This window comes from Nannospalax galili, unplaced genomic scaffold (assembly GCF_000622305.1).
Source record: "Nannospalax galili isolate Female #2095 unplaced genomic scaffold, S.galili_v1.0 scaffold390, whole genome shotgun sequence".
In the NCBI taxonomy this organism is placed as follows: domain Eukaryota; kingdom Metazoa; phylum Chordata; class Mammalia; order Rodentia; family Spalacidae; genus Nannospalax; species Nannospalax galili.
The window spans coordinates 3,062,744-3,087,255 of NW_008330777.1; the positions used below are offsets into that span (position 1 = coordinate 3,062,744).

At 35.8% G+C, this 24,512-nt stretch overlaps 1 protein-coding gene across 4 annotated transcripts in view; it reads left to right on the plus strand.

Annotated features, from left to right (window-relative positions):
* The window catches only part of Syt1 (synaptotagmin 1), a 556,957-nt gene that overhangs the window by 217,981 nt on the left and 314,464 nt on the right, over window positions 1-24,512 (plus strand). Inside the window, exon 3 of one of the 4 annotated variants that reach the window (XM_008852074.3) lies at window positions 23,704-23,804. The exons of the other annotated variants lie outside the window; for them this stretch is intronic. The gene's annotated coding sequence lies outside the window, so the exon portion shown is untranslated. The remainder of the gene's footprint in view (window positions 1-23,703; window positions 23,805-24,512) is intronic. 4 annotated transcript variants of the gene reach the window in all.

The window sequence follows — 24,512 nt, forward strand, 5'->3', positions numbered from 1 at the left end:
ATACTTTGAAATAAAATAATTGTGGTGTAAATAGCTGAGCACTGATGATGGCACTGGCTTGAGTACTGAACTCATAGAAGATGCTGCTAGTTCACATTTTCAAAGCCCAGAACTTAGGTTCAAGGGTCTCACTCCAGATCCTTTGATCCTTCAAAACAGAATCTCAAGGACTACATTTCATTCAACATCCCACTTACCCTCATTTTGGCTGAAGCTTTACCAATATAGTAGTTTATATGTTACCTAAGAATTTTACCATTTTAGTTAATTACATACTTCAGTGACTAATTATATGTGCTTTTCCATCTTTAAGATAATAAAATTATATCTTATCCATGTTCTATATGATAGATATTCAAATAGATTTCACAATAAAAACACTCCATGTTTTTGATGACAACTATTATCTTAAATATTAGTCTAGTAATATTAATTGTTGATTACTCATACAAGTTGTGTAAGAATTTACATTTATCCACATTCTTTCTAAGCAGGGAGAACAATGCACAGGGAGATTGAATGGGTTGCTCAAAGTCATACATCTAGCACATAACAGAACCAACTTCAACTTCATGCACTGTGGATCCCGGAGCCTAGTCTTAATCCCCAGGGCATACCAATTCGTAAAACACTTTTTGTTGAAAACTGTTCTGCTTAGAAAATCACAGTGGTAGGAATATGTTCTCAATACATTAGTGAGAGAGAGAAAGTTGGAAGAAGGTTTTAGAAAAGAATACAGTGAAACATCTTTTATAGACGTGTGAAAATATGCACAGAAAAAATATTAAGAAGATAAAAACCAAAATACTATTTCATATGGGGTTGGGGTGATTTTCCATTGTATGCTCTATTTTCCAAATTTCCTATAAAGTAATGAATGTTCCTGATTCATTGTTGTAACCAGAAAACAAGAATTGATTCAGTTTATAGAATTCTTAAAACAGTTATCGTTGACCCATTTTAGAAAATGTGAATTGATTTAGATTTATAATTTTATTATTTCAGTATTTAGCTACCCTAAGAACTATGAAAATATAGATCTGTATAATACCTGTAGTTTTATTAAGAAATAACTTAAACTTTATATGTAAATCCTATATTTCAATTTTAGTTGATCCTTTAAGAACAAAATGCAAATCATTTTTGACATTGAAAATAAATATGCAGGACTTTGAGTATAACTCAGTGGTAGAACACTTGACTAGCATATATGGGACCCTGGGTTCAGTTTCCAGCATCCCAAAATTAATAAAAGGATTAAAAATTGATAAATACATGAATATGAAATTTGTATGCTACTACAGTGGAAAACTTTAGGACTCCGAGGAATAGAAACACATGGTAGGTCATGCCTAGAATTCCAGGTCTCAGTAGGATGAAGCAGAAAGATCCGAGGTTGAATTCAAAGCCAGCCCTAGACTATATAGTGGAACCTGGTCTTGAATAAAACAGAAGGAAACAGAAGTATTGGACAACCAACATAAGATTTGGTTATATGTACAAATGAATGATTCTTCATTAGAATTTGTATTTTAGCATTAAAACCATAATTTAATTTGATGTTAGAATCTGAAAAAATAATCCATACCTCAAAAGGTAAAACCTATGTTCATAGCAGCAGCATTTGAAAAAACTAAAAGATGGCAGCAATCTAGGTGTCCATTGATGGGTAAATGGATAAACAGAATATGGCATATCTGTGCAGCGGAGTAAATATTTTTCAACCTTCCAGTAAAAGAAATTCTGACACATGCTACAAAAAGAGAGGAAACGGAGATGTTATGTTAGTTGAAATAAACCAGGTACAAAAAAACATTGTAAAATTACACTTATATGAAGAAACTAGAATAATAAGGTTCATAGAGCTAGAAAGAATAGTGGTGTTTACCAGGGGCTGGTGGACGAGTATAAGGAATTAGTGATTAGAGAATAGGAAGTCTAAAGCTGGGTTGGTGGTGCATGCCTTTAATCCCAGCACTCAGGAGGCAGAGGCAGCAAATCTCTGTGAGATCAAGGCCAGCCTGGTCAACATAGTGAGTTCCAGGCCAAATGGACTGCAGGGAGACCCTGGGGAAAAAAAAAGAATAGAGAACTCAACTGGGAAAGATGGAAATGTTCTGAAGATGACAATTGTGATGGTTGTACAATAATGTAGATATATTTAATACTCCATAATTGTGTGTTTAGAATTATTTTAAAAAGCAAAGTATATGTTATGTGTACTTTGACACCATAAAAATACAAAAATATATTTAAAGGTGTTAAAGTACTATTTGTTCAGATCATTATTCCCTTCAAGAAATATATTCTGAAAACTTTGATATTGACCTGTTAATAAAGGTTATACTCATAAAGATGTTTTCTCTCTCTCTCTACATATATATATATATTTAACTCATTAATATGTTTTAATACACATGTATATGTGAATGGGGGAGAAACAGAGATACAGAGAGAGAGAGAGAGAGAGAGAGAGAGAGAGAGAATGAATTTGAGAGGCCTCTGTGTAGTTCAGGCTGGCCTCCAGCTCATAATACTCCTGTCTTAGCCTCTTCAGTGCTGGTATTACTGCAGTAACTTTCAATAATAGATTTGATAATAATTTATGTATTATCTTGTATTTATTTTCTAATGTCATTGATAGTATCTGCCTGCTTCATGAGCTTCCCCTACAGTTTTCATTAACACTGTGAATAAACAGTAAATTATATAAAGGACCTTTCATCATATTGGTCCCTGTGAATTCAAGCCCACCTGCATGTCTCCCCGACCCCAAATACACTCATTCACCATCTGTTTTTGTCTCCTTCAGCCACATTGGCTTATTACTGTTTATGAAACATCCATCAGAGACTTACTCAATGATTATCCACCCAGAAAGCTTCACCCATGCCTCAGTGCTCTTTCTCAACAAGGCTATTTCTCAAGACCCATCCAAAACAGGGCTGTCACTAACATGCAACCACCCTACTCTCCATCCCTCTGTACGCCCACCAACATTTTTCCAGAACTTCAGCACTCTGCACTTTTCTGAGATGTTTGCTTCATGTCCTGGAATATAAACGTCAGGAATAAAAGCACCCAGGCTATTTTATTACCACTGTATTCCAGGGCCTCAGCACTGAGCCCAGTGTGTAACTACAGGTAAACTGGCAAATACTCATTGCTGGGATAACTATAAATATAGTCAGAATATCTCATCAGCTGCTATTTAATCACTGTGGTATTGGTAAAATTGGACTAGGGCTTAAAGTAGTAATGATGGGCCATTCTGAATCTATGAACTACTGAGCAGAAGCTATTTGTTCTGTGAGACATTATTATTGTAGATAATGATTTCATGTAGCAAACCTAGCCTTAGTCCCTGATGAGAAATAATTTGATTATAAAATCTGTCATGTGTATTCTTAAATGTTTTACATTCATTGTAACAGTAGAAAGTTATTTTGTAATTTTTTTATTCCCATTTTAGAGACAGAAACTCAGGTAAGAGAGTAATTTTACCCGAGGGCAAATAAAATCAAAATGATTTTCAATATCTGCCAGTATTTCAAAGCACTGAATACAATTTCCCTAAATACAGATACTGATTTTATTTATTGCAGTGCTTACTTTTATTACAACTGATTATATTAAAAATGTTCATCCAAGTACATGATAATGTAAAATTTCAAAGATGAAAATAACAAATAGCCCTAAATTTTTAACTAGACATAGCCATTTTTAAAAATGTACCTTTAATTTTTTTTTGCATAAACTATTTAAAATACTCAAGTAAAATGGATGAAAATTTTAGTTTGTGAAATATATGAGTAAGAAAGTTTGCAAAGGTATTTCTTGTGCATGCATGCATGTGTGCGTGTGTGCATGTGTGTTACTAGGAACTGGCTCCAGGATCCCAGGATCCTGTCTGTACTAGACAAATATTCTGCAACAAAAATTTATCCATGTACTACTGTTTCCTTTTTATTTTAAGACAGGATCTCCTTAAATTGCCCAGATTGTCATTGAACTCAATCTGCAGGCAAGAATTAAACTTACGATCCTCTAGACTTAACCTCAAAAGTAGCTAGAATTACAGATGTTTACCACCAAGTCTGGCTAACAGGTCTTTTTGTAAAACTTTTGCAGGTAAAATATATTTATTCAATTTTACTCATCCATTTCTAGCACTACAGTGATACTGTAGCATAGGAATAGAAAGTTGTGTGTTAGTAAGCTTCATTAGAAATGGATCTGGCAGACAGTGGACATGTATTTTGTGTAAGTAAGCAAGATGTTAAGTGTTACTTGAAGTTATGTTCAAGCAATGGAGCCTGATTCTTTCCATAAAGTGAATATTTGAGGTAATTATTAATGATGAACTCATAGTGGCTTCTAACATCTTCAGCAAAAGAAAATTATGTGGCCCATTACTACCCAGCTCAACCTCTTTGGTGCAATCATACTGTGAAATAGCCAGGTGTGGTGGCACATAGCTGGAGTTCCAGGGTGTGGATAGTCAAGGCAGGAGGACATGAATTTGTGATCAACCAAGTCTAAATAACTAGATCCTAATGCGAGGCGGTGGGGGGGGGGGGCATGATCTGTGAACATTCATCATGTATTAAAAGGGTTTGTTCTGTCTTTGAGCATTTTATGTATGTGTCAAAATGAGCTGTTAAAAGTTTTCACATATACCAGGATATGGGATTGTTTTAAGCAATGTTTTAACCTGTTCTAGTGGCGCATTCCTCCTCAGATCTGTAAACTTAACTGAACCGGTATCCCAAGAGTGTGTTATAAGAACCCTAGGGTAGAAAACAGAGAAAAATTAATATGGAAATGTTGCCACCTTGACACATAGTTACAATATATCCAGAATAACTAATTGGATATTATAGAATATTGTTAAGAATATTATTGTTCATAGATTTTTTTGCGATGTACTTTAATGCCATATGATAAGTTATCAACAAAAATACATTGCATCATTCAATGGAATCAGAGTATTGATCTTTGGTTTTTGTGTGTCTTTTTGTTTGTAATGTGGTCCACGCTATTACACAGCATTCATCTACATCTGTTCTTGAAAACTGGAAGAATTCTCTGTAAGTTTAGTAAATATTTAGTGAGAAACTATAAAGACTATGTAAGAAAGAAACATGACTTTAACAAAGCTGAATAGGAAGCCATATATGCCTGCATGGAATGGACAAACTTTCAGAAAATGGGATTTACAAAATCTCTCTTTCTTCCCCCACCCCCCCACCACACACACACACACACACACACACACACACACACACACACACACTAAATGGCATGATTTCTAATAGTTACAAAATGGTAATGCCTGTTAGAGAAAAAAGTGATTGTAAGCACTGTGATTAAGGGACAATGATGAAGAAGCAGGAAGCACACCAGGCCTTCCAAGTGGTGGCCTTCATTTGATTCTTGGATCATTTGTATGCTAATCATAGTTAGTAATCTTACTTGTTACACAGATAATTACTTTGTATCACATTTTTCCAAAGGCTAGACAGAGTGGTTGCACAAAACCCAACTCTCATAGCTTTTAGTAAACAAACATGCATTAGGTAAATTCAGATAATAATCGACTTATAAGAACATGGAGTAATAAGGTGAGAAAGAGGGTTGACAGTATAAAGGAACTTTTGTGTGAAGTAAGGCTTTCTAAAAGGGTGATACTAAGTAGTATTAAAGGTCTCAGAATCTATGGAATAGAGTGGTTTAGAAAGAATAAACAGCAAGTTCCAACACTGATGCTGAAGAAGTGTTGATCCCAAGTTCAAGACACAAAAAGACCATTGTGATGACTGCAGAACAGGAGTGGTCCCAGATGGGGTCACGTCAGGGAGACAGATCGGATATTCTAGGTAGAAAGCATAAGAGCAGCCAGCAAAGAATGGATAACTCATACAGCATACTATTGGAAAACTGGGATCCAATGGCTAGGCTTCAAGTTCCAAATTTTCTACCTTTTAGCTGTTGAACATTAGTCAGGTTACCTATTTTTTCTTCAAGCCTCAGCTTCCTCATCTTTATTGAAAAAAAAATGATGATGTCTGTGTTGCTACTTGTGATGGGCATTAATTGGTACAGTGTGTGTACAGGGCTTACTAAATATCTTAGCACTAATGAACTTACCATTTTATAGCAATTTAGCAATGAGAATTTAGTCCAGTCTGACTGCTGCATAGGAAGGGGGAAATGGAAGGCAGTCTACAAGTTAATGTGGAGAGCAAAGGAGGCAGAACACAGCACCACAGGCCATATAAGTTGGAAATAATGATTGCTTTTTCAGTCACAGAGTGGTGTATCTACACAGGCTCTGGCAAGATTCATATAGCTATCATTTGCAGAATTTTTTGATACTGGAGATTGGAAGATAAGCTAACATCAGTTTAGTTTGTTCTATAATAGAGACTGAATTGAGTAGATGAACATTGTAGAGGACAAGTTGGCAGGACCTTGTGACTATAAATGAATTAACAGGGACTTCAAAGCTGGCATCCTGAAACAATAACTGAAATACAGCAGAAGGAAGCAGTTTGAGTCTAAAGACGGACATACTGCTTTCAGATTCCAACAGATAAGCAGCAAGCAGTGGGAAATGAAAAACTGAAAGAAGAGGGGAAAGTGGACAAGTAGATTAGAATGGCATCAGCATCAGCATCAGCACACAGCTGAAACAGATGGTCACTGAGATCACCAAGGAGCACAAGACTAGTGCATAGGCCGAAGGTCCCAAATAGAAGGCCTTTAGAAGAACGCGCCTCTGACATTACTCCTCCCGAAGGGAGGGGTGCATAAGAAAGGCAGAACATAGAACAGATTCGCCATGTCATACTGGATATAAATGATACCTAAATAATGAGTCTACGCTCTTTAATTCATATATGCTATTTACAAGCTGCCAGACAAATGACGTAAAATTGTTGATAATGCTTTTCTAATGCTATAAAAATTCTTGAATACTGTGCTGTTTTCCTGTATATTCTAATTTAGAGAGCCATTTTTAATGTTCCATTTTTTTAGCTTAGAATGGCTTCCTAAGACAGCTGAAAAATATTCAAAACACAAATATCTGCTTAGAAAATAGGTCCTGTTAACAATATAAAAGAGTTTCCTTTGACATAATAGCTAAAGGTGACAAAATTATTTTCCTTTAAGTGAATCCAGCCTTATGATGGTATTAGGAGTACACAGTAAATGTGGTATTGTTGCAAATTTTGTTCTACTTTATCCTTAGCTAAAATTCACTCAGTTCAGTGTTCAAAAATTAGCTCAATGATAAAAAATATCAAACCTGCTCATAAGTGTAAAACGTAAATAACACATAAGCCAGGATGAAATTGCATTCATTCGTAAAGAATTCTAGGGCCAGAGACTGTATCAATTAATTATTTTTAGAATTCAGGTAATATATTTTAATTTTATTATATTTCATAAAAAAGTGAAATTGTTATTCATTATTGTTTCTGATAATTGAAACTTTTGAGTAACAACATTAATACAAGGAAATATGAAAGTGTTGAGAATATGCTAGCAAAATATTTCCAGTAATAACTTGAAGGTATTAGTGACAGGAAATAGACTTGTTCCAGAAATGAAGAAAATGTTGATTGTAGCAATAAATTTGATAAAATTTAGCATTCCCTCCTTAATTTCTGCATTATTTTTCAGTGATGAAGGTTGTCATTCTTTCCAGAGCATCTTTGTCTATGTAGAATAATTGCAAGTCTAATAAATGTTATTAAGGCTTTAGCTGTAAGAATTTACATATAAATACCTGGAAAATGGCAACTTGATTTTGAATCACCAGAGACTGCTCTACCAAATAAAAATAATTTAGTATTTGTTAAAGAAAATGCTAAAGCTTATCCAGAAAAAAAATTCTTAGGAAATTTATGGAAACCATATCAGGAAAATTATAAAGTTTTATTTTCAAACAGAGATAAATAAAATTATGTAGCTGGGCTACTGGATAGGTTCAAATCCTGCAAAAACATAAACTCTAAATTTACAGGTTTAATATACTAAGCACTTGTCACTAGAATTTTTTTTAAAATAGCAGGATTCTGAAGTTGTTCTGGAAAAATAAAATTCAAAGGATACCTAAAGTTAAGAAGCATTACCTTTTTAATATTAAAATTAATAATGGCTTTCTTAAAAGAGCAAGTGGAAATATATTCACAAAGCTGCTAATACTAATCTCTGAAGAAGGTTAAAAATGTTTGATGGGGTGAGTTAGCATTTCTGTGTACTGGTGCTGTGTCGTGTTCTTCAAGAGCATAGATATATTTCATCATCAAGCTGTAAATGGTAGGCATTACTGCTTTCACCATTTTAAAAATAAAATCTAAGAGTCAGAGAAGTAAATGTCCAGTACAGCCTGGGGACTCAGAGGGAAGGTACCAAGACCTTATGCCTGGCTACACCACTGATTTGCCATCTGCTTCGAGAGGTTATGTAACTTCAGCCAGAACGTCCTCAACTGAGCTGTAAAATGAAAACAATAATCCTTGGTAACGTTGTGAGAACCAAGAGGCAACATACACGTGTAAATGCTCTAAATGGGGAATCCTGTGAATACAAGGGATTATAGAAATCTGGAGAGTCATTTAAATGTTTAAACACTGATTCTGTAAAAGCATATGTCTTAATTTCACTGCTTATTTTTGCTCTACCTTTTTAGAAACACTCTGATGTATTCTTTACTAGGAGTGTCATGTTCTTTGCGGGTCCAGAGTTGAAGCTTTCTGTACCTGCTGTTTCTCACTGGTCTTTAATAATGAACTGACCTGCTAGTGGCCACTTGAAAAGCAAAATCATATCCACATATATTTTCCTGAATAAGACTTCACATGCAGCAAATAATAGCAGCATATTTGTAGCAAGATTTATGCCATATATTACTACAGCCGAGGAATGCCGGGGGAAATGGGAGAAAAGTGAAATTAACCACACATCAATGAAATGAACACTTTATAAACAGCGTTTTTGGTACTTTCAATAAATTTTGTTTCAATTACGTCACCTCGGTAAGAACTCATATCGCCTTAACTTCAGTGGGTTAACATGCTTTCCTGTTGGTTTCTACTCCATTTCATGAAACAAGTACTTCATAGAGGTGATGAAAATTTAAAATTCTTTTTTGGTATTATTGTATTTTTTAATTTAAATTGAAGGAAGATCCTGCCATGAATACTGGGCCCTGCACAAGAAATAGCTGGAGACATAGATCAGTTTTTTCCAATAGAAACAGAAGAGCACACTCACCCTTAATATTTATTCTCTCTGGTGTTTTCACTGTGATAAGAGAAAAGGAGTAATAAAAGATAGTTTATGGAGATTAAATCTTATTTTCCAAGGAGTACTTAGAAAAATCTGATCTGTTTAAATCACAAGAAACCCTGAATATTGAGAAAACGTTAAATTCATGAATGACATATTTAAATTTTCATTCTAAGGCTAATTCTGGTGTCATAATATATCTTAGCTGTATTTACTTATTTACAGTCCAGTTAAAACAATACTTTTTAAAAATATTTTATTAATTTTTTTATTTTATGTGTATGAGTGTATTGCCTGCATGTAGGTAAGTGTATCCATGTTGCACAGTGCCCACGAGGACAGAAGAGGCCATGGGATCCCCTGGAACTGGAGTTATGGACAGTTGTTAGCTGCCCTGAGGGTGCTGGGATTTGAACCTGGGTCTTCTGAAAGAACAACCAGTGTTCTTAACTGCTGAGCCATTTCTCCAGCTCCTAAACCAATACATTTTAAGCATTTCTTAACTAATTTAGTCAAAACAGTAATTAAATATAAGCTTAAAATAAAGCATAATTATGCAGAAAATGAGATTATTATTGGTTTTTAGGAAGTTAATAAAGGCTAATATTTATTGAACATATGCCAAAATGCCCCGTGGGCTTCTCAGTTTGTTACTCTTTGAATGTTCACCATCATTTTATAATTTAATCACTATTGTTTTACAATCATGTAATTAAATGGTCTACCCAAGAACAAGAACAATACAGTGATGAAATTGAACTATGCATGTGTTGAGCTGACTCTACAAGGGGTATTTCTCACCTGTAATCTATACTAGGGATACGTTTTAACTTATCCCAGTTTTTTTTAATTTTCAAAATATTCACTCTGTACATTGTAGTACTGGAAACCAATGAATTTTCCAAATCCCATCTAAAACATCCAAAATGCTAGCTATATTGCAAAAGGAATCTTTATATGCCACTGTAGGTAGTACTCCTAACAGGTAGAAGCTGGAGTGAGGTGGTGGAGTCGGAATTTGGTATGTTTATGCTGTGCTTACTTCACCTTCTAACTCCAAAATTCCAAACCTTCTTTCTTATTCTTTACAAACATTTTCAAATATTCTTTCTCTTTCTGTTACACCCTCTCCACTAGGGCCGTAAGTTTATCCTTCAGTGTGTGTTCACACACAGAGCTCATACTGCAAGAGGCCTTTCTGGCACCATACTTCCTGCCTTTCCTCACCGTACCCAGAAGCATCCTGGTATTCTTATCATCGCATCAATAGACATGTGCACATGCACATACCCACACAGTATTATAACTTTCTATTCATAAGTTGGTTTCTTCTAAGTTATTAGATCCTTCCAAGCAGGTATCATGAGTTTTTCATTCATCTTAAGGTAGTAATAAATAACAATAATCATAGTATGTTACAGTAGGCTATAAAAGTAGACTATTATAATGGCTGCCCCAGACACAACAATCAAATATTTGTTGAGTGGAAAGTATATTTCAATATACTTCACAGTTTACAATTTTCTTTTATGTTACCTCATTTAAATTTCATGGTAAGCCCCTTTGGTTAGTGTAAAGTTCCCATTTTTAAAAAATAAGAAACCTGAGACACAGGAGAGTTAAGGAACTTAACCAAGGTCACAGATGATACAACAGAAAAAACTGAAACTAACTCATTCTGAACTCTCTGCACATGATTGTCTCCCTGCCAGCTCAGATGAAGAATTGGTCCCCTAGCAAAGAGTAAATTTACCAAATTTCATGCTCTAATAAAATTTTACTGCACTGAAGTGGTTGCCATCTACAAAAATGTTTTAACTTTACATTTCAAATTATTTATTACAGAGCAGAATAATAATAAATAATAGATACAATATTTGCCCTTGGGAGAATATAAAATTGAATAGCAAGGATCACATAAAAATAAAAATAACTTTAACTCAAGACAAAGAAGGCATGCTATGAAAGTCAGTAGTTTATTGAACATATATTTATTAAATAACAAATTCTGTGTGACAAGCTCCACATAGTATATGAGGGTTTAAAAAGAGGAGATTATGGACTCCCTCCTCCCCAAAGAAACCTGCCATCCAAGACTTGATGAAGAATAGACTCACATAAATAGCAGAATCATAGAGGAACAGTCATTCTAGGAAGATAGGCATTAAACAAAAATTACAATGCAGAATATATGGAGAATGTTCTGGAGAGAACCAGTTTAGTTAGACTGATAATAAGAATGAGGTTTTAAGTCCAAAATGTAGGCTAGGGAATTCATTTATCATCAAAAAAAAAAAAAGCAAGTGGGAAGCCACTGAGCACTTTGAGTGAGAAAATGGCATTATTAGAGCTTGAACTTGTAAAGATTGATAAACCCGGCGAACACAGGATATGGTGAGAAACTCAAACAGGGGCTACTCATCGAGTGTTTGAAGATAAGGATGATAAAATAGTGTCATTTAATTGTATCATTATATTGTAGAAAAATATTTAGGTGTTCTAAAATAAACACATTCTTTTAGTTTATTCCCTAAAATAGATGAACCCCTTTTAAGACAGTCTCCGCTGATGGGTTTTCATACTAAACAAAATACCTAATAGGGTGAAATATTGCAACTTGGCCCACTTAAATTGGACTTGTTATTTCTTGGAACCAGAGTCCCTTTGGTAGTTGTAGAGAATGTCTGTTGCAGATTAAAAATGAAAAAGAACGTGAAGCACAAAGCAATTTTTCATAGTTATTACAGGTGACATCGAAACTGGCACAGTGCACACAAAGGAAAGCCCCGTAAATTAGACAAATCAAAGTTTCTTTAGACTCAGCCACAAACACCAACAGAAGCATATAAAGAGATAACAAACTTGTCCAGAGTAGTTGCTACAGAATGAGGAAGCCTGGATGTCTATCAATTCTAAAACACATTGCACAGAAAAGCCACTTTAGACTGCTACTTTCATATGGAGCCATTTTTCAAGATATTTGTGTTTCTCATATATTAATCAAAATATTTTGTGCATGTGATGATTTTAATAGTGTCAGTATTAAGGATATTCTGCCAATTATGTTAGAGGTCTTTAAATACTTTACAGGATCAACTTCACTAAGCTACCTTGAAGCTTTTATCAAGTAAAATAGGAAGATTCTCACCTTGCTGTTGACCATTGAATCTGGCACTTAAAGATATTATATACTAAAGAGTTATGGCTTTACATAAATGTTATACTATCTATGTGAGTTTGAGGCCAGCCTGCTCTACATAGTATATTCCAAGCCAGCCCTACATAGTAAGACCCTGTCTCAAAAGACAAAACAAACAAGTATTTTATATTAGTTGTCCAAAACAACATGCTATAAGGTGACCTATGAAGGACAATTCTTTTATGATCAGATTTTAGAGATTACATACTTTTCTTCTGGATGTACATAGCTTATCTCAGTTTGCTATAAGTTGCCTAGATACAAAGCCAACTTAATCTTATTTAATGGAGTGCTGTCTAAACTTCCTTGGTCATGTACTCCATTTATTTTTCTTTGAGATCTATTCCTATGCTATGCTGACTTCAGGAATATTGTCAGACAGCAAGGAAGGTCACCTCATACTAGGGAAATGTGAAGCTTCAATAAAAGCTTTGTTCACCTCTAACCCTTCTTCTTAAAAAGAAAATGCTGACCAAGAGTAAAGTCATCATATTTCTTTAAGAGTTCAAAGGATTACACTTCCCAGACATTAGACTTAAGTCTATATAAAAAATTTATTTAGACAATTATTTCTCATTGATGATTTTGTTCCTAACCAGAAAGTGATGCTCAGATGTAAGACTTCAAATCTTGGTCTCCAATACTGTAGTGCCTGCCCACCTGTAGCTAAGGGAGACAACCAGCTATTGTTCTAAAATGATGGATAAATTTGTTTTCTCCCCCTAACAAGAAGCCTTTGAGGGAACTGACACTGATTCTAACCACTCCAACAGCTATCAAAATACCTGAAAACAAATCCTGAATCGATCTCTCTAGAGTCCAGCCTTGGAAGACAAAAGAGAAATGAGGAGGAACCCAATAGAGGGATGCTTTTGGAAGCCCTTGTCAAGAAACTCCAATGGACTATCATAGGAACATTTGAAAATTGCCCTGTTCTGAGTTTTCTCTAGTTCCCTGTCTAGAACTTGTAATGCTAATTACTCTTGCCTTTACTTGTCCTTCACATCTCCTATTCACAATTCAAAGACTTTCTTTTCCTCCTTGAGATAAGAGTTATGCAATTTGGGAATCTTTTAGATAGACCACTGAAGGGGTACTCCAATTGCCTCATCCTGTGTCCCTGTTTAGCATAGACGAAGCCAGAGAAGCCAGAGTGGCCTGCATCCAGATTCCCTATTGGCAATTTGTGTAACCTCTTCAGAGGATGGTGTGATAAGAATAGGAAGTAGGAATTCACAAGGCAGTTGGGGGGGGCTGGCAAAGAAAAGTAGCCAGTTTCTTGGCTAAAACTCACAATGTCCCTGAGCCTCTTAGCAACCTACTCTGTTCCAAAGGCCAAAAATGTCCAAAATATTTGGGAACTTTTATCTACTCCTTAAAAGATTTTAAGGTTACCTCTTCAGAAGGGGGAATGTTAGAGTAACCATATGAAGTTATCAGAAAAAAGTGATTGGAAGATATGGGAGGAGTTGGAGGGGAGGGAGTGGGCATGGATTTGATCAAAACACCTTATACGCATGTATAAAATTCTCAATAAAGTTTTTGAGAAAATTAAAACAAAAAAAACAGCAGACCTTCCTACCCAGACCACCTGGGTTCCAAAAGCAGCTCAAATTGTGAGCTGAAATTCCTCAATAAATTATTTATTTAAAAAAATAAATTTTAAAATGATCTTAAAAAATTTGCTAGCAAATTCTGGTCTGGGTCAACCCAGTGGATGCTCAAATCAATACAGGTCATTGTAGAATTTCCATATTCTTGTCCAATTTTCCCTCAAAAGTAGAAAATTATCTTTGATTATTTTGGTATTTGATCATTTGCCTTCCCATCTATCTTGCCTCCATTCAATCACTCTTTTGGTTCTCTGACTCCATGGCACGAAGAATGCTAAATGGAGGAGAGAAATGACGAGCAGATGCAAGGGTCTCCCAAGCAGGGAACGTGGTAGAAAAAAATAGCGAAAGAGAGAGACTAGTAGACCTTTGTTAAGGAAAATGCATTGCACTGTTGGAAGTGCTTTGGTGACTCACCAGATCTGGGCATAAAACTAAAACCTGAAATATGAAAAGGTGAGAGGTAATGAGTTTCTATCAAGGCCTTTGTGTGGAAGAGTTTAACTTTTAGAAAATGTAAGTGCGGTAATTCCCTCCAGTCATGCAAATATAAAGCCCAAGGGTAAATCGTTCTCTTACTGTTGGGTTTCCATTCTTTGGAAAGCTTCGGAACATATTTTTTGTTCCACTAGCATAGAGCAGAGGTGAGAAGTGGCTCTCTGCTTCTTAGAAAGTTGTTCTCCTACTTCCTGATAGGTAGCAGAAGATGGTGGGAGATTATGGGTTGGTGCTCAACTCTCCTCCCACCCCTGTATCCCGTGATTCAATCTAAAATTGTTAAGAGCAATACAACTAAGTTATATCTCACTGTGAAGCATGGTACCTTGAGTTTATTTAATGTTGTAGAAATTCCTTCATGTAACATTTGACTCTGTGACTCTGGGTCATGATTGTAACCATATCTTAAGACCAGAAAACTACTCTATTGAAAGAGAATATAATTCTTTGAAATATGTTCACAAAATATGATCAAGTTAGAAAAGTACTGCCCAGGCTTGTAAAGATCTGTTTACCTCTTTATTAAAATTAATTTGGGGGAAAAGCCCACTAGTGTCTAAAAATCAAACTGTATGCCATGTACAGGCAAAATTTAAGAGTTTCTACAATTGAAAATAGCAGCATTTTATTGTAAATTCAGACATCAAGTAGGCAATAGTAAAATTAAGATGAAAACAATACAAACTGAAAAGCTGGGATATATTACTATAGGCAGCAATTCTACATTTTTAAAAGGAAACACTTACTGGATGCTGTAGACCATTTATCATCCTGACCAGGCCTTTCCCACTCTTTTTAAAGTTGAAAATGGTGCAATTATTCTGTTATGCCTCATAAAATAGTAAATTATCTCCAATTACTGTAAATTCATAGTAGCAGTAAAATGCTTGTATAGAACAACATACTCCCCGTGGCCATCTTAAAATTTATTACAATATCAAAAATTATAATTCTGAAGGAGTTTCAGAAACATGTCTAGCCGTTTTCTCTGCCTTTGGGCAGGACTGTGCTACAAATGTTTCTAGGAAAAACAACTAAAGAGAAGATTCAGCACTTATTCTTGTTAGGCACAGGGTTCAATTACACTTTCAGAGTGACAAATATTTTGTCCCATATGTTACATTTCTTACATGTTTTCTCACATTGATAGCTAAATTCATATACATTCTCAACACAAGCAAATGATCTCTGAGCAATAAATAAATAAATAAATAAATAAATAAATAAATCTGTGATCAACTTTACTCCCTTGAACTCTTGGAAACCCATCATTACTAGGTCTTGATAGCTCTCTTTTTATCTAAAATATAGGACTGCTTAGACAGATCTTTAACCACTACTTTGAAGAAATATCAAAGTAGTATTTGAGGGGGGTCTTTTTGAGACAGGGTCTCTCTGTAGCCACAGCTGTGTAGAGCTAACTATGTAGCCCAGGAGGCCTCCTTCTCACAGAGATCTGCCTGCCTCTGTTTCTGAGTGTTAGGATTAAAGGTGTGGTCCACCATGCTCTGCATCAAAGTAGTACTTTAAGAGCAGTGAGGTAATCTGAACTGTGTGCAGAATAGTTTATTAATTCTACAGAAACCATAGAAAAAACACTGCATTTAAGGATGTTATTAAATAGTAGCAATTTTTAAAATTATAATTACAGATATCTTGTATGGAATTTTAGCACAATCTATTGTTATTTTATTGTGCAACTTAAAGGCTAAGTTCCTTTGCTCGTTAGTTTTTAACAAGTTGACAGAGACATCTGGGAAGAGGGAACCTCAGTTAAGGAATTCCTTCCATTGTCATGGTCCAAGGCTACATCTGTGAGACAGTTTCTTAATTGTTAATCGATATAGAAGAGCCTAGCCCACTGTAGGCACTGTCAATACCTGGGCAGGGGAGCCTAGACTGTATAAGAATGGTAACTGAGCAAGCCAAGAGAAGCAAGCCAGTAAGTGGCTTTCCTCCATGGTCTTTGCTTCAGTTCCTGCCTCCAGGTTCCTGCTTTGAATTCCTGCTCTGAATTTTCTCAGTGATGGATTGTGACCTGGGCATTGTAAGGTGAAATAAGCCCTTTCCTCCCCAGGTTGGTTTAGGTCAGTGTATTATCACAGTAACAGAAAGTAAATAAGATAGTTCCCTTCCAGAGCATGCTCCTCCAAAATGAAACATTGCCTTGACTGTTTCTCAAGTGGTCTGATATCTTATACTCCATCAACCAAATATGTATTAAGTTCCTACACAATTTACCTCAAGGCCTTAGAAAGAGAAGAAAAGGGGAATCTAAAAAGTATTAGAAGAAGCAATAAATATCACAGCTTAAGTAACTGAAGTGGAAACCCAAACAATACGAAGGATCAATGAAACAAGGGGTTTGTTCTTTGAAAGGTTAAACAAAATTGGTAAATACTTCCCTGTGTTCTGAAGGCTACAGGGAGGTGGGGTCCAGTGAAAAATAGAGCATACAGACTTTGAAGTTAGATCTCTGTTTGACAATTATATCTGGAAAAGATCTTTGATCTCTAAGTTTCTGGTCCTTGTGGTTAAAATGGGAATATTCATAGGTTAGAGTAAGGATGGATTATTAAAATTAATAGCTATATTAATTGGTCCTCAGTCTGTGTTTAAAGTCACCACTGCTACTGCTCTCATGGTTTGTAGCATTACTCTGTCTATTGAGTAATCCAGAAAGAAAGCTCAAAACATAACAGAGAAGGTGCATTAATTTGTATTATTAGTAGTAGTAATGTTCACAAGAAGTGATTGGGGTTTTACAGCAGCTAAGGTATGAAAAGACTCTTATTTGTATCCCATATTACAAATGTGAAGCTCATAGCTTACAGTATTAATATAATGTCCAACTTGAATAAGCTAAGATACAAACCCAGGATTTCTAAATGCAAAGCCAAAGTCTTATCCATTGAATCTAGTCTCCGCCCTCTGCTGCTTAGGATCATCCTTTCCATAGTCTTCTGCATATTCAGCCATTTGCTTGTTATGTATTTTGAATTCCCACAGGATGCTATATTCATGTGGTTATAGCATAGTAATTTGCTGTATTCTGCCTCATTTTACTAGTGTGTGAACTCATAAGGTCAAAGAGAATTTCATCTTTGTACCTCACTCGATCTGAGTTGTACCTTCAAAGGGCTGGGAGAGATGTTCCTCTGAGCAGGGCAGCTGGACTTCTTCCTGGGATCTTCAGAAACCTACAGATAGTCCTATCAATACAGAAGTGTCCGCGTAGGGACTAGAGTGGATGATAAAAGTTGGTGAGAAAGGCAGGGTACAATACTTTAAATCCTATCTGTTCAGAACTAAGAATAAAATCTCAAGCTTAAAAGTATCTTCTTAAAAGTCCTGATATTGGAGAGATTAATCTACTGGCAATATCAAGGAAAAATTAGTGAGAAATGAAGGTCCTGATAAAAATCACTCATAAGATAATTAAATTCCCTCTCCACTCTGTTTTACTACAATTATAATGCAAAAACTCTGCTTACATTTTGATGTTTTGATATGTATTGAGAAACACAATATTCTTAAGTGAGTTTTCCCTCCACATTTCCCTGCCTTAATATAATGCAGCCATTATCCATGTGGGCCCACAGTGCTCTATGTTAAATTCACCAACTGCTGTTCAGCACATTCCCTTGGCCAATTTATTTCAATTTCAGAAGGAGCAACCAACTCCACAGTGGATGACTGCTGACTGCAGTTCCACGCCATCACTCTTGGAGAGTAAACTCAGATCAAGCAAAAAGCCTCCCCATGTGAGCATGGATGTGATCAATCCCCTGTCAGCAGCAACAGCTCCAGGCCTGCTAGACCCTAGCTCCTGCACATTGCTGCAGATATCTCACCTGCCTCTAGCACAGAACTGGTTTCAGATACATCCTAGACAAAATTAAAGAAGAAAGAATTAGATTCGCAGAATTTTTTTTAAAGTGAGTTGTTGCATCTATAAGAGCCAGGACACACTTATGATGTTTGTTGGTACTGACTAGCTATCATAAATTCTGGCATTTTCTTTGGGGTAAAACGCTATTAGTCTTAAATAAACAGTTTAAAACACAAAATTTTCAGAGTGATGGACTGAAAGCCTAATTGTTCGGCTATTTCCCACAAATGATTACATCAACTTAAAATAGTCATATTTACCAAATAAATTTGTTATGGGTAGGCACATAAATTTGAAAATCTATAGCATAGAACTAGTAGAGGCTCCCTCTACCCATGTAACATCCTTGTTCCTGTCTCTGATTTTCTTTATATACTATTCCACAAAATAATTCCATCATAGTAGAGAAGATCCAGCCTGTTGTCTTTTAATTCTTGAGTCATTATCACCTACCACATTACCTTGTTAGGAATAGTATATTACAATGACTCATGGTTTTATTTTATTTAGGGTGTGTTTATGAATTATTCCTTATGAACTGTCAAACTCCACCTAAGACTATGAATTGAATCTAAAAGCTAAATATTCCAGAAGTATATAGAAATGTATATAATATATTGTGCAGTATATGTGTGTATACATATATACATACATACACATACTAGTCTTCCAGTATAAATTTTTTCAAAATTTTGACTGTGCATGATCATAAGATTAACTATTTTTAAGAAAAATATTAATTTTTTCATGTAATCTGAATAAACAAATCATTTCACTCGTCTATATACAATTTCCATGCTCCAAACCTAAATGAAAACTGCTCTTCTCCTACCTCCTCAGTGTTGACCAACTGCTTCTAGGGGTGTGTATGCTCCCTCACTGTCCTCCTCACTGTACCTCTCACCACCTCTTTCCTGCCAGGTCCTCTTGCTTCCAGTCCTCAGCTGAAGTGCCCTTCTACTGCTACTGAAGATGTCTCTTTATCAGGCAAATATGTCATTAAAAACCTCTAATAACTTTCCATTTTCTGTAGAACACAGGCTGAGCTATCTAACAGGACCCTTTGGAATCTGGCATATGTTTCCTAGTGGAAAACTTCAACTGTCTCTATCCGTGTCCCTGCTTTGTCCCCTGTAAATACCAACTATTTTTTTTCTTATAAAGCATGAGTTTTCATTAGTCATTACTTCATTCTTCATTAAAAATTCTTTTTGTCTACGCTCTCCATTTTTCTACATGATATCCCTTCATTCTTTAAGATTCAGTGAGTAGCACTGTCACTGGAAATCCTTCTCTGATCCAGTCAAAAAGTCGTAATGGATTTGTATTTGGGAAGTTGTTAGCTAAGTCTCCAGAGAGCTGACATGACATCACTGCTGTTAGAACTTATTAAGCAGGCTTATATGCTCATAAATGAACTTGAAAACCCAGGACTTGCAGACAAAGAGAAACACTTCAAATGATTCTGCAAAAATGTTTTACTTCCTAAATTAATTCATATGTTGTTGTTGTTCCCTAAGCTTAATTACTTAAATAGCTTTATTCTCCCCTTGAGAAAGGACAGAAGCTAATTAGACATCCTCCAAGGCACAGATGGGAAAAGTATCACCTCCCTTCTTCTCTTCTTAATCCCAAATATAGCCAGATGTAGTGAAGGTCCCAGCTGCCTCTTAAAGACCTGCTGTGGAACAACAGAATCCAAGCAATTGGGACAACCGCTCAAGCTTAACGTTTGCATCCAGAGGACTCCCCAGAAGCAATGAATTCGGCTCCCAACTCCCTATCCATTCAATTCTTCTGGGAAATACATCCACACAAAGAGATGAGCCTGCATCAAGGAAGAAAACAATTTACCCAAGTCAGAATGCTCTCATGTAATGCTGTGAACCCAGTCAATTCAGGAAAACAAAGCAACTTTATATACTATATATTATATATTCATAGAAGTATGACTTGCAGGACTGAGAGGAACTGCTCAAAGAAGCTTTTCAGTTTTCTTATTTCTTTAATTTTTATTTGAGACTGAGTGTTTTATATTCATGATATATAAGCACTTGATCAATAAAATACTTGACCGACACTTTTGCATTCTTCCAAGGTCCTTGTTTCCTGCTACATATCAACTGAGTGAAATATAAGTGAAAGAAAGGAACCTATACTAAAACACATATTTACCAGAAGTTATATGATGCTTCTATACTTGAATTTTCTTAAATTTTGCATTCTTGCCACTGGGAGGTAGTACTGATATCATCTGCCACACGCTTGTCAGTTTTGCAGCTGAAAATCCATTTTGGGAGTTGTCAAAATGTCCCAGCTAGTATCTGCCTCCAAAACCAAGTTTTTTTGACCTCTAAGGAAGTTAACACTGCAACATCTTACCTTATGACATCTTCTTTCCTCAAAATTACAGATGTATTAACGTGACTCAGTATTGACTGTAGTTTTCCAGGTCAGCAGAAATCACCCATGTATTACCCCAACAGGCTGTTAGGGAACAGTGGGGTGTTGGTCCTGAATGTTATACCTACATATGTGCTCCAGGGTTGGGTTATGTTAGTTTTTCTTAAAAATACTTCTAGTACCCTGTCTGCTCCTTTTCTTCTTCTCTGGAAAACCCATCTCCTCGTCATGAGCATGCTATTGTACACACAGCCACTCTACTTTGTTCTACTAATTCCCAGAATGTGGGGATTGAGCTTATTTTAAAGTTCTTTTTTCCCAAGTCTACCTGGATTGGGCACTTGACCAAATTTAGTCTGTGGAAGGAGGCAGCCTCCTGTGAATGTTTTCAGTGTCTATGGATTTCTGCAATGTCTAGTCTTGAATAAAGTATAGAGAAAGTTCAATGGTATCAAATAGATCATAATATTTTTTAAAAAGGAAAACTTCTATTAAACAGCCTTTTGCTGACTCCAGAAGCAGAGCCATGGTGATGAAGAATGCACTTCTACACCTGAATCTTATCCCTCAGCCACTCCTGCACCATGACCCACAAGCTGGCCCTAGCCCTATCCTGGCTATGTGTATGCCTTAGTATCAATAGAAAGCCAGGCTAGAGACCACTAACAGGTAACAAGTCTGCTATATTGGTGCACTGAGCTGCCTTAGTACAAGCAAATGTGATCCTTTAAATTTTTTTCTGAAGCCCGAGTTTATGCCCTAAGGACAGACCTGATATCAAGAAGTCAAATATTATATCTGTTTAAATACCATGAGCCTGATGACATATTAATAACACCATATGACAGAAAATTAATTAAAGTCAACTGGATTTTATTGTGTTCATAATATATGATAGATATACATGTCAAATAAGAAGCCTTTTCCCTTGGGAAGGGGGAGTTTTAAAAAGCCAGGCTTAACCACACATGTTAATGGAAATATTCACCTCTTGTTATTGTTATTGCTTTTGGGATATTTTGAAGTAAGCTGCCTTCTGTCTATTGTGCTTCCTGGTAAGATTTATATGATCCTTCAAATTATAGATCCATTACATGTGTCTTCAGTATGCTCTCATTTCCTCAACTTATGTAATTAGATATAAAAAGTTGTAAAAAGAGAGGCAATTTCTTTGAAAGAAGGTCAGTAGAGTCATATTCCAAATAAGTATGTGAAGGCATAACTATCTATTAAAAGTCTCCCATGACTTGAGCTTTTGCTGCATTTGAATATAACTAATTCAGATTCCAGATGTGATTATTAAAGCCATTTCTTTCTGGTTATATATGAGTTCTGTTTATTTTGATGCTTATAAATTGAGTGTGGTCTATGAGAGATATTTGAAGCATAGTGATGTTTGAAGCAATCCTTAGTGTTCATCAAGCTCTTAATAAATAAGAAAATCTTAAATGTTTTTAGAAAGATAGCTTTTATCTTCCCCATGTTGCCTGAGTCTCCAGCTTACAATCATAACTATTAATCTGACATACTGTACTGTTTTGAATAAATGATGTCACCTCCTAAATATGGTAAGTATGAACCTCCATCATTTATTAAAAATAGCTTCACAGAAAATGAAGGATTATGACAGGAGGTGGCCCTGATTTTACATGGGCAGCTTTTATCTTTCCTTCCAAGTACTTCAACTATCTACAGAAACACACATTTGATTCACCTGGATGGAAAAAAATGGAATATTTAAATATTTCTTACTAATCTGCCAGTATATTCACATATGCCTAGTAGGCTCTAACACTAAGCAAGTTCCTAATATATCTCTGCCTGCATCTTAGATCGACAGCCTTGGCATTATAGTTCATATCCATGGGTCCAGTCCTTTGGGCAATCCTACTGTTTCTAAAAGACTCTATCTAATGGCACAGTTGGTGCATCCATACACATATGGGGAGTAATTATAGAAAGGAAATAAAAACAATATACATGACTCCTTAACAAGTTACAATTGATTTTGAAGTTCCTTAGCTATCACTGTAGAATCCAGGGAAGTAACTTGCCAAGAAACAAAGTAGGTAAGTATGTTTTAAAATGACAATGTCTAATATTCATTTCACTTCATTCTGTTGGCACTACCTCACCTCCATTCTACGGACAAGGAAACTGAGGCTCCTACGAATTGAGTTACTAGCTCAAGGCCACACTGCTAACAATAGCAGTGCAGGGGCTGGAGAGATGGCTCAGTGGTTAAGAGCACTGGATGCTCTTGCAGAAGATCCGGGTTCAATTCCCAGCACCCACATGTCAGCTAACAACCATCTATAACTCCAGTTCCAGGGGATCCGATGCCCTCTTCTGGCCTCTGCAGGCACTGCATGACATGGGTGCACTAGCATACATGCAGGTAGAACATTCATACACATAAAATAAAAAGTCTTAAGAAAACAATAGTAATCTATTATTGTGTGAAAAACATTTCATCTAATTATAATTTAGATGCATATTTAGTGCATATAGCCAGTGCTTTTTTGCATATAATCTTACTTCATCCCCCCCCCATGAAATAAAATCAAAGTGTTTTACATTTCTTCAACTGTCAGCAAGTGTCTAAGGGTTTAGTTTCCATTTTGGGTGTTAGTGCACTATAAGCTCAAATTAGTGATTCCTGACAAATCTGAAACAAATAAATAGAAATGCTTTTAAAACCATTTCCTATTTAGCAGTATTCATGTTCTCTCTCTCTCTCTCTCTCTCTCTCTCTCTCTCTCTCTCTCTCACCCTCTCCATGTGTGTGTGCATGTGAGACTGTCTGTCTGCCCATTATCTCATCTCTCTCCTGGAAAGGCAAGTGTGGACTACTTTCCATATAAGTGAAGGACTCGATTCATTTCAAGTAAAGCCAAAGGTGAGAAGGACTGGTAAGCTTGAAGTTCGACCATAGAAGAAGGGAAAGAGTGATTGGGGGAAGGGGGTAAATATAGGTCACATGTCTTTCTCACTCCATTATCTGTCCCCCTGTGATTTGTATAGAATCTACAGTATGAACATAAGAACCCTTGGGTCTTTTTTTCTGATAAAGTGTAATGCATCTGTTCCTTGGTATGTGTCTTGACACTTAGCAGATTGCTGTATCACAGAAGGTTCAATTTCTGAATCCTCAAGAAAAAATAGAAACAATTAAAAACTGTGATTAAAAAACAGCACCTCAATTTCTGTTTTCCTCTAGCTAAGTACTTATTTTTCTGTGGCAAACATTGCAGTGCAAGAAAAAGTCTTCAGAGTTCTCCATTTATTTACACAAAGTTTAAATATAAAAGCTCCTTCAAGTGTTCTAATATTAATCAGGCTTTAATAGGCATGCCATGCTCCTGAATCAGGGATACTCACTCTTCTAGAACAGGCAGCCCAGGTTCCCTCCAGCCTTCCTTATCAAAGAAGTCTTCCCTTGCTGTCCCCTTCTTACCAGCTTTGTCTTCATTTGCTCAGACCACTTGTCACCATGTAACATCTGCTTGTTTAGTTCAATTCTCATTCCATTTAATCATAAGCATCATTAAACCGAGACTTTCTTTTGTTCATTTCTGTGTAGCACAGAGGATGAACTCAATGACTG